Source organism: Pangasianodon hypophthalmus, chromosome 20, assembly GCF_027358585.1.
Source record: "Pangasianodon hypophthalmus isolate fPanHyp1 chromosome 20, fPanHyp1.pri, whole genome shotgun sequence".
Classification (NCBI taxonomy): Eukaryota; Metazoa; Chordata; class Actinopteri; order Siluriformes; family Pangasiidae; genus Pangasianodon; species Pangasianodon hypophthalmus.
This window is the reverse complement of record NC_069729.1, coordinates 17,702,124-17,710,766: the sequence shown is the minus strand read 5'-3', so window position 1 is coordinate 17,710,766 and position 8,643 is coordinate 17,702,124.

Below are 8,643 nucleotides of genomic sequence, written 5' to 3'. Positions count from 1 at the left end.
TATAATACTCCAACTCGTAACACTTACTACAATTTGTTACACTCCAACCTGTAACATTCCATCCTGTATCACTTTCTCCAACATGTAACACTCCATCCTGTAACACTTAAAATACCTGTAACACTCCATTCTGTAATACTTACTCCAACCTGTAACACTCCATTCTGTAATACTTACTCCAACCTGTAACACTCCATTCTGTAATACTTACTCCAACCTGTAACACTCCATCATGTAACACGTTCTCCAACCTGTAACACTCCATCATGTAACACTTACTCCAACCTGTAACACTCCATCCTGTAACACTTATTCCAATCCATAACACTCCATCATGTAACACTTGCTCCAACCTGTAACACTCCATCCTGTAACACTTACTCCAATCCATAACACGTCATCCTGTGTCACTTCCTCCAACCCGTAACACTACATCCTGGTACACCTTTTAGTAACACCTACTCCAACCTGTAACACTCTATCCTGTAACGCTTCATCATGTGACACCTTTTAGTAACACCTACTCCAACCTATAACACTCTAATCTGTAAAACTTACTCCAACCTGTAACATTCCAAATTTTAATGCTTACTCTAGTCCAAAACACTCCAAACCATAACTCTCCATCCTATAACATGTCTCATAACATGTCCTATAACATGTAACACTTACTCCAACCTGGAACACTCCAACCTGTAACTCTTCTTCCAACTTCTAACACTTACTACAACTTGTAACACTCTATTCTGTAACACTCTAACCCATAATACGTGCCCCAAGCCATAACACGCCACACTGTAACACTGACTCTAAGCCATAAAACTTCTCTGTAACACTTATTCCAACCTGTAACACTCTGTCCTGTAACACTCCAACCTGTAACACTTACACTAAGCCATAACACTCCAATCCATAACACCCAAATCCATAACAATCCAACTTGTAGCATTTACTCCAGGTTGTAATACTTTCTCCATTCTGTAACACTGCTGTACAGAGATCAGTAAAGATTGTGGTTTGACCGATTGTAGCCCAAAGACTCACAAAATTCCTACTTGGATAAAAATATAAACATGAAATGAATAAATCAGGAGTCCCAACTTTAAAACAGTAAATAAATAGAACCACTTTATTCCAACCTTAGCAGTAAAACCATCATCTGATTGTATAAATGCAACATGGCTGCTACACTAATTTGTATAACTGTAGAACTTTGCTGAACTTTCCCACTCAACAGCTAGCTGAATAGCATGTGGTGCAGCAAACTTGTCAGTGGACATGTAACAAAAGCCAACATGATAGAATGAATCCCTAATTGGGCATGAAATTTCGACCATGAGTGGACCACAGCTGGAAACATTCAGGTGGACATTGCACCTACTACACAACAGGTCTAAGTCTTAAATTAATTTAACACTACGTTGGTGGCAACTGTTACATTTTAGACTGTTACATGTTCAGACTAGGCTATGTTAAAGCCTTAACTGGTGCAACTGTCTGCTTGGCCTTAAGGTTTGAGAAAAGCCAAGACAGAAAAATATAAACATAGACAACTTAAAAAAAAAAGCTTTTAAACATTTGTGCAAAAAAGAGAAGATTTTCACTACTTTCTGATTACTGTCTGGGAAACACAGCCATATCCTGCAGATATTGATTTTCTCTTCGGCAACTTGATGGACATCTGATCTGAGCAGAGCCGGGGTCATATTAGAGGTTACTGCTGGAGGAGTCATCTAAAAATGAGCTGATTGTCTGAATGTCAGTTCAAAATCTGGGGTCAGATTAAACCAACCTGGTGTGGGAAGTGCTCATTAAGCCTTGTGGATGTGGCATGATTCCTGAAAATCCTGCATTGCATATGTTTATTGCTAGAAATTGTTTTCTCTCCCTTTATGCTAAGCACAAATTAAATGATGTGGCACTGGCAAAGGACCAAATATCTCATTTCCATTCTGTTTAGTTATATTTAGTCTTACTGTTGTAAGAAAAGTTATTTTGGAAAATCCGAAAGGCTCACATACAGCCTGCTAACAGCATAATGGTGTGGCAATTATTATTATTATTTTTTTTTTTTGCTCATAATCTAGAAAACAAAAAACATTTGAGAGTTCGATAAAACACCATGTGTGTTTGTGAGCATGTATATGTCTATATAATAGTGTGTTATTTACAGTTATGTGTATTAGTCTATTAACATTGTTGTCAACTCCAACAAGTCAGCTCCAACCCACAACTCTCCAAGTAAGATTTATTCCAACCTGTAACATTTCAACCTGTAACATTTACTCCAACCCGAGGCTGCAAGGTCGACGCCAAAGCCAGCTGCACAACAGCTCACCAGCAACGAGAAGCCGTGAGCCTCCAGGCTGGCTCTGATGGCTTTCTATGACATAGCTCCTTTTTTTAAATGTTTGCCAGGAGATTCTCCCCTGAGATAGCATTAAAATCTTAATTATTTTTTTTTTTATCATCATTAATTTCTGTGCTTTCATTTTCATCTGTTGTGTTTTTCCCTTTTTCTTTTTGCCACTTCTTAATTTTTTCAAAGAATGCATTTTTTTTATCATTAAAGACAGCAAATTAAACCAAATGAGCATGCAGCATTAAATGGATCCAGCTATATACAACACTCATCAAACTGGCAGAGGAGGAGGGGTCGCAGTTATTTATAATCATATTCTAGGCTTCACACAAGAAACCTGGAGGTAAATTCAGCTCATTTGAAGTTCTTTATACTAACACATCATACATAGTCAGAGGAGGTTAAATATATATTTTGGGTTTTAGCTGCATTTTTGCATGAATTAATTTAGTATGGAGCATAGTATACTTTATGCTTAAAGCAATTAAGTAATTCACAAAATTCACAGATTGGTTTTTGTCATATTTGCTGAAACACTGAATCATTATACTTACTCCAACCAACAACATTCCATCCTATAACACCAACTCCAACCTGTAACTCACCAAATTTGAACACTTCACCCTGTAACACTTACTCCAACCTATAACACTCCCATCCGTAACCCTTCAACCTGTAAATCTTACTCTAACCTGTAACACTCCCTTCCATAACCCTCCAACCTGTAAATCTTACTCCAACCTGTAACACTCCCTTCCATAACCCTCCAACCAGTAAATCTTACTCCAACTCGTAACAGTTCATCCTGTAATACTTACTGCAACCTGTAACCCTCCAACCTGTAAATCTTACGCCAACCTGTAACACTCCCATTCATAACACTCCAACCTATAATTCTTACCCCAACCTGTAACACTCCCATCCGTAACCCTCCAACCTGTAAATCTTACTGCAACCTGTAACACTCCCTTCCGTAACCCTCCAACCTGTAAATCTTACTGCAACCTGTAACACTCCCTTCTGTAACCCTCCAACCTGTAAATCTTACACCAACCTGTAACACTCCCATCCGTAACCCTTCAACCAGTAAATCTTACTCCAACTCGTAACAGTCCACCCTGTAATACTTACTCCAACCTGTAACACTCCAACCCCATCTTTTAGTTGTGGTTCTGTTCCTTCTATAAGCAATTTTCTAAGAATGGCCTTGAAGGTGTTAATTACTCTTAACTATCCAAACATCCCTTAAACAACCCATTTTCTCCTCCAACCTATGCTTGGATTTATATTCTTCACTTGATACAGTGAATGCCATGAGTACTGTGCTGTGAGTACACACTTTGGTTCTGACCTTTGAAGGTCAAATTCAATGTAGTATCAGGAGAACCATGAGTCAGACAAGCTGCACTTGCGTAAGTGCTAGTGTTGAGCTGTGTGATACAGCACTTTACAGGTATTACACATTCCAACATTCCCAACAGAAAATAAATGATGAGGACATACAGAAATAAAACATGCGTCAAATCAAGAGAACCCATTTTCAATGCAGAATGTACAGTTGAGATGTTGTCTGTCTACTGTCAAATGTTTCATGTTAAAAAATAATGATTCGAGCTGAAGCAGCAAATCTTCACTGTCATGCTTTCAGTGCTGATTCAAGAACGTGACAGGTCGAACAGATTTATGTTCATTTCACAGCCACGCAATGGTTTCGCCCTGCCTCCTCTGTATAAAGACACCATGGCAAACCTGCTTTCCTTTTTCCCTATACTGGGCTGATTGGATATTGACAGCTTTCATTCGCCTTTAACCATGCTGAAGAAAAAGACTGATTCAATCAGCAGATTAGAGATGATTAGAGTATCTCAGAAAGCTCTAGGAGCAAATCAAGGAAGGGAGATTATTTTACAGCTGCACATATCAGACTATCAGTGCTGACCACTTCCAAATTAAACAGTTTGCATTATAAATTTGTCCAGGAAACCAGAATCTGAGATAAAGCAATAGAGCTTGCTCCTACTATTAGCACCACAAATCAACTTTCATAAAACGCTGGATAATGGGAAGGTTAATTAAAGAACAACGTTGTACTTTTCTTAGAATCAATTTATAATTAAGATACTTCCTGGTGTCACTTGTTATTACTGGAGACTCCTTCTGTAAATATTAAATTCATTTTTAAAATCCATTTAGTAATAGCATTAGATTATGTTGAAGATCTGCTATACAAGTTCAAGCGCATTAATGTAAACCTGTGACTTCAGTTACAACCAGAGCAACTGTCAGAGCTGCTGGTAAAGAAAATTAAGCAACACCTTCTGACCAAGAAGCACAAATTTAACAGAATTCAAGCCATTTTATGCAATAAACTGTGACATTTTGTTCACCACAATATATATATATATATATATATATATATATATATATATATATATATATATATATATATATATTTATACAGTATATTTTATACAGATAGAGTAATAAAAAGATTAAATGAAAAAAAGATACAGGCAGGATAAAACTACTTAAAACATCAAAATTTGGCTCCACACAGTTCAAGTGGTTATGCAGCAGCAAAACCTAATACCTCTGAATGTCAAAGAACATAAAATAGGGTCTACTGCTTTATCTACTGCTTTAACATAGCTTGAAAGTAAATAAAAAAGGATAAGGCTTATGAAATGTAAACTGAAAAATATATAAACCTGTCATCAGTATCAGAAACATAGAGAACAGACCTAGGTAAAGTATAGTATCTATACTGCATAAACACTATCGTGTTTACCTTACATGTGTATTATTTCCATCTAGAGTCATTTGGACAGGTTGCCAGGTGATGACATACAAAGCGAAGCCAAGACAATGAAGAAAAGTATGTGTTTTTTTTTGGAATTTTGCAACTTACAAGCATTCTTGCTTTAAAGTAGGCTAGACAATAGAGTATAAAAAAGAAGCCTCTCCAGAAATGCAAAGAAACACAAACATGTACTGAATATAAACTGAATATGGTTGCAGAGAAGGTCTGACAAACATCTCAGAGGAAGAATATAGGAAGTTGGTCAGGTTGCTGGGCTGTAGAATTGATATTCTTACTATGTGCAAGGCATAGCTTAGGCCAGTTCTTGGGTCATGATCCTACAATGGAGTGGAAAAGCTATCCATGAAGTACCAAGTGAAAATTTTTACATTCTCTTTTAAACTGAGCAGTGTAATATTAGGCAATTTATCTTTAGAGAAAATGTGATCTCAATGATTTTGACCATGGCATGGTTGAGTATTTCACAAATATTTGAGTATTTCAGAAAATTTCTCTAAAGTTTAGACTGAATGGTGTGAAAAACAAACAAAACGAACAAAAATCCAGTGAGCGGCAGTTCTGTCAGTAGAAACGCCTTGTTGATGAGAGAGGTCAGAGGAGAATGACCAGACTGGTTCAAGCTGACAAGAAGGCTATGATAACTCAAATAACCACTCTTTACAACCATGGTGAGCTGAAAAGCATCTCAGAAAGCACAACATGTTGAACCTTGACACAGATTGAGCTACAACAGCAGAAGAAGAACCAAATCAGGTTCTCCTTCTTTCAGCCAGGAACAGGAATTAGAGACGACAGCAGACACAGTGTAGGCTTACCGAAACTGGACAGCTGAAGATTGCCTTGTTGTTGTTGTTTTTTTTTCTGTTGCCCAAATTATAGCTTGGTTATTAATTCAAAAATATGTTAAGTAGATCATTTGAATGTCCTTAATGTCCTTATGCCTTTTTGCATGAATTCTAGTTAACCACACTTTCTGCATATGATAATGTCAAGCTAAAAAAGACCTAGTTAGCATCTGATGTAATTAATAAAACAAACAAATGAATAATAATCATTAAAAAAAACATAGCTAGTCTATAGGGTGTCCAAAAAGTTTCCATACATAGGGGAAGTTAACACTTTTTAGCAAACTGTCTTCCAAAATTATTCATACTTTGTTTTATATATATATATATATATATATATATATATATATATATATATATATATATATATATATATATATGTAAAGCACTTAATAGACTTTAACAGGAAACATGGCAAGCACATCACACACACAACACTGTCGCCAAACGTTGGGAGAAATGACTGTGTGTGTGTGTGTGTGTGTGTGTGTGTGTACAAAGAAATGGGAATCATGTAGAGGATGTTTTCTAAGCAAATATACATTTTGCTAAAAAAAAAAAAAAAGTGTTAATTTCCCCTATGTATGGAGACTTTTGCGACAAAACAATAAAACAATTTTTATTGGTCACACAATGGCATGAATCAAATAGAGATGCTAAACAGGAATGGCAGTTTTAAAAGTGAGGTGATTTTGTGTAATTTTGTGAGTTTTTTCTATTTTTATATGACGGCAAATTGCCCATTTATCTCGATTACTTAATAGTATTGACTCACAGGCAGGTCCATTATAATAGTTGTGTAACTGTCAATCAAAGTCATGGTGTCCATGACTATATCCATGGTGTTAAAGATTCAGTAATTAACTATCATTTAGGCAGCATCATTAACTTGCCAGCAAAAAGGAAATCTCAGAAAGATAATGGACATTACTCAGGAGGTATTGATTTAAAAATCTGTTTCCAGTCCATAAATTATACAAAAAGCCGGGCTTTAAGCTCTATTAAAGTCTAAAGAATATAAAAACCCTGGTAAAAATTCCGTTAATCAATACTATTATTACAATCATTTTTAATGAAAGCATTAGCCTCTGAAGTCGTTGCTTTATCTCGTTCATCAAGATGAAACCGAGTTCATTAAAAGTAGGAAATAAATGTTTCTCAATGTTAAATGAATACAGTAATACTGTCTTTATATGGAGAAAAAGGTCCAGACATTTCTATTCACAGCAAGAAAAATTGTTAGGGGAGTTGTTGCTTTAATGGATTAAAGTTTTATAATGCACACCCAAGGCCAGAGTAATTAGTAATAAAACAACCTCACAAAATTTTACACTCTGGCAGGCATGCCCATTTCCTCCTATCCTTTTTTTACTCTGTTTACAGATCCACATGCTACAGCAATATGTCAAATAATGATATTCAACAACTTTCATGTTACAGTAACATGTTACACAGTAAGGGTAATGTTCATAGCACTAAACACCACCTACATAGCCACTGACATAAACTTAAATCTAAATAACTTTGTGAGTGATTAGATTTGATTTCATATGAATGCTATAAGAAGTTATAATCTTCATGTCTCCATATAAACAGATGAAAATAAGGTTTTTTTTTAATCTTTCTTATTTATCAAAATCTTACTTAATAAAAAGTGGAAGTATTAATTGCTTAATACTTAATTATTAATTGCTACTTTTAAATGTACTTTTAAATGTACTTTTAAATGTAAAAAGTAAATGTTTTTGACTGAAACTGAGATTAAGATGATGTCATATTTTCATGTAAAAAAAAAAAAAAATCTAGCTCTAAAACTGTTAAATGATTTTGGAAACTACACCAAAATTTTTCACCCTGTCCAAGATTAATGCTAGAATCTGTCATGTCAACGCCAGAATCAGCGGCAACCTCCAATTCCCATGTTGCTCTGTGTCCTACAAATATGGCGGCTCAGAACTACACTTCCCAGCACACCTCTTCAACGTGCCATTCTAGCTCATCTGGCTTCTGATCACACACACCTGGTTCCCATCATGCACTCACCCCATAAATGCAGACTCAAAACACACACACTCGATGTGAATTATTGCTCTGTGTAACTCTATCTGATGTGCCAAGGCTTTGTTTTCTTTTGATATCTGGTTAATGATCTTCATCCTTTGGTTTTGTGATTCTGGTTTTCCCTTGTGCGCTGTTTGCTGATCGCCTGACCCTTTCCAGATCTTTGAATTTTCCAGTTGAATCACCAGTCATTTTTGGATTTGTTTGACAATCTGCTTTCAATAAAGCACATCATTGCAACTGGATCCACCTCTGCTATCAAGAATCTGCCTGACATATACAGTATGTCCTTGAATATTAAAAATCATATTGCTAATTCTCCTATTTCTATGTAACTTCTTAAATTATATAAGAACCTTGAAACAAAATAGATTCAGATTTTAAAATAGTGACTCTACATATTTGACCTTTGGTAATAGAAAATGATTTTCCTATTCCTCAGGCAAGTCTAGACAGAATTACACTGTGATGAGACTCTTTGATCTTTCTGTCTCAAATTGAGAGAATGACACTAAAGGAAGAACAAAAGAGAACAACGTAAGAAAGTTTGTCCT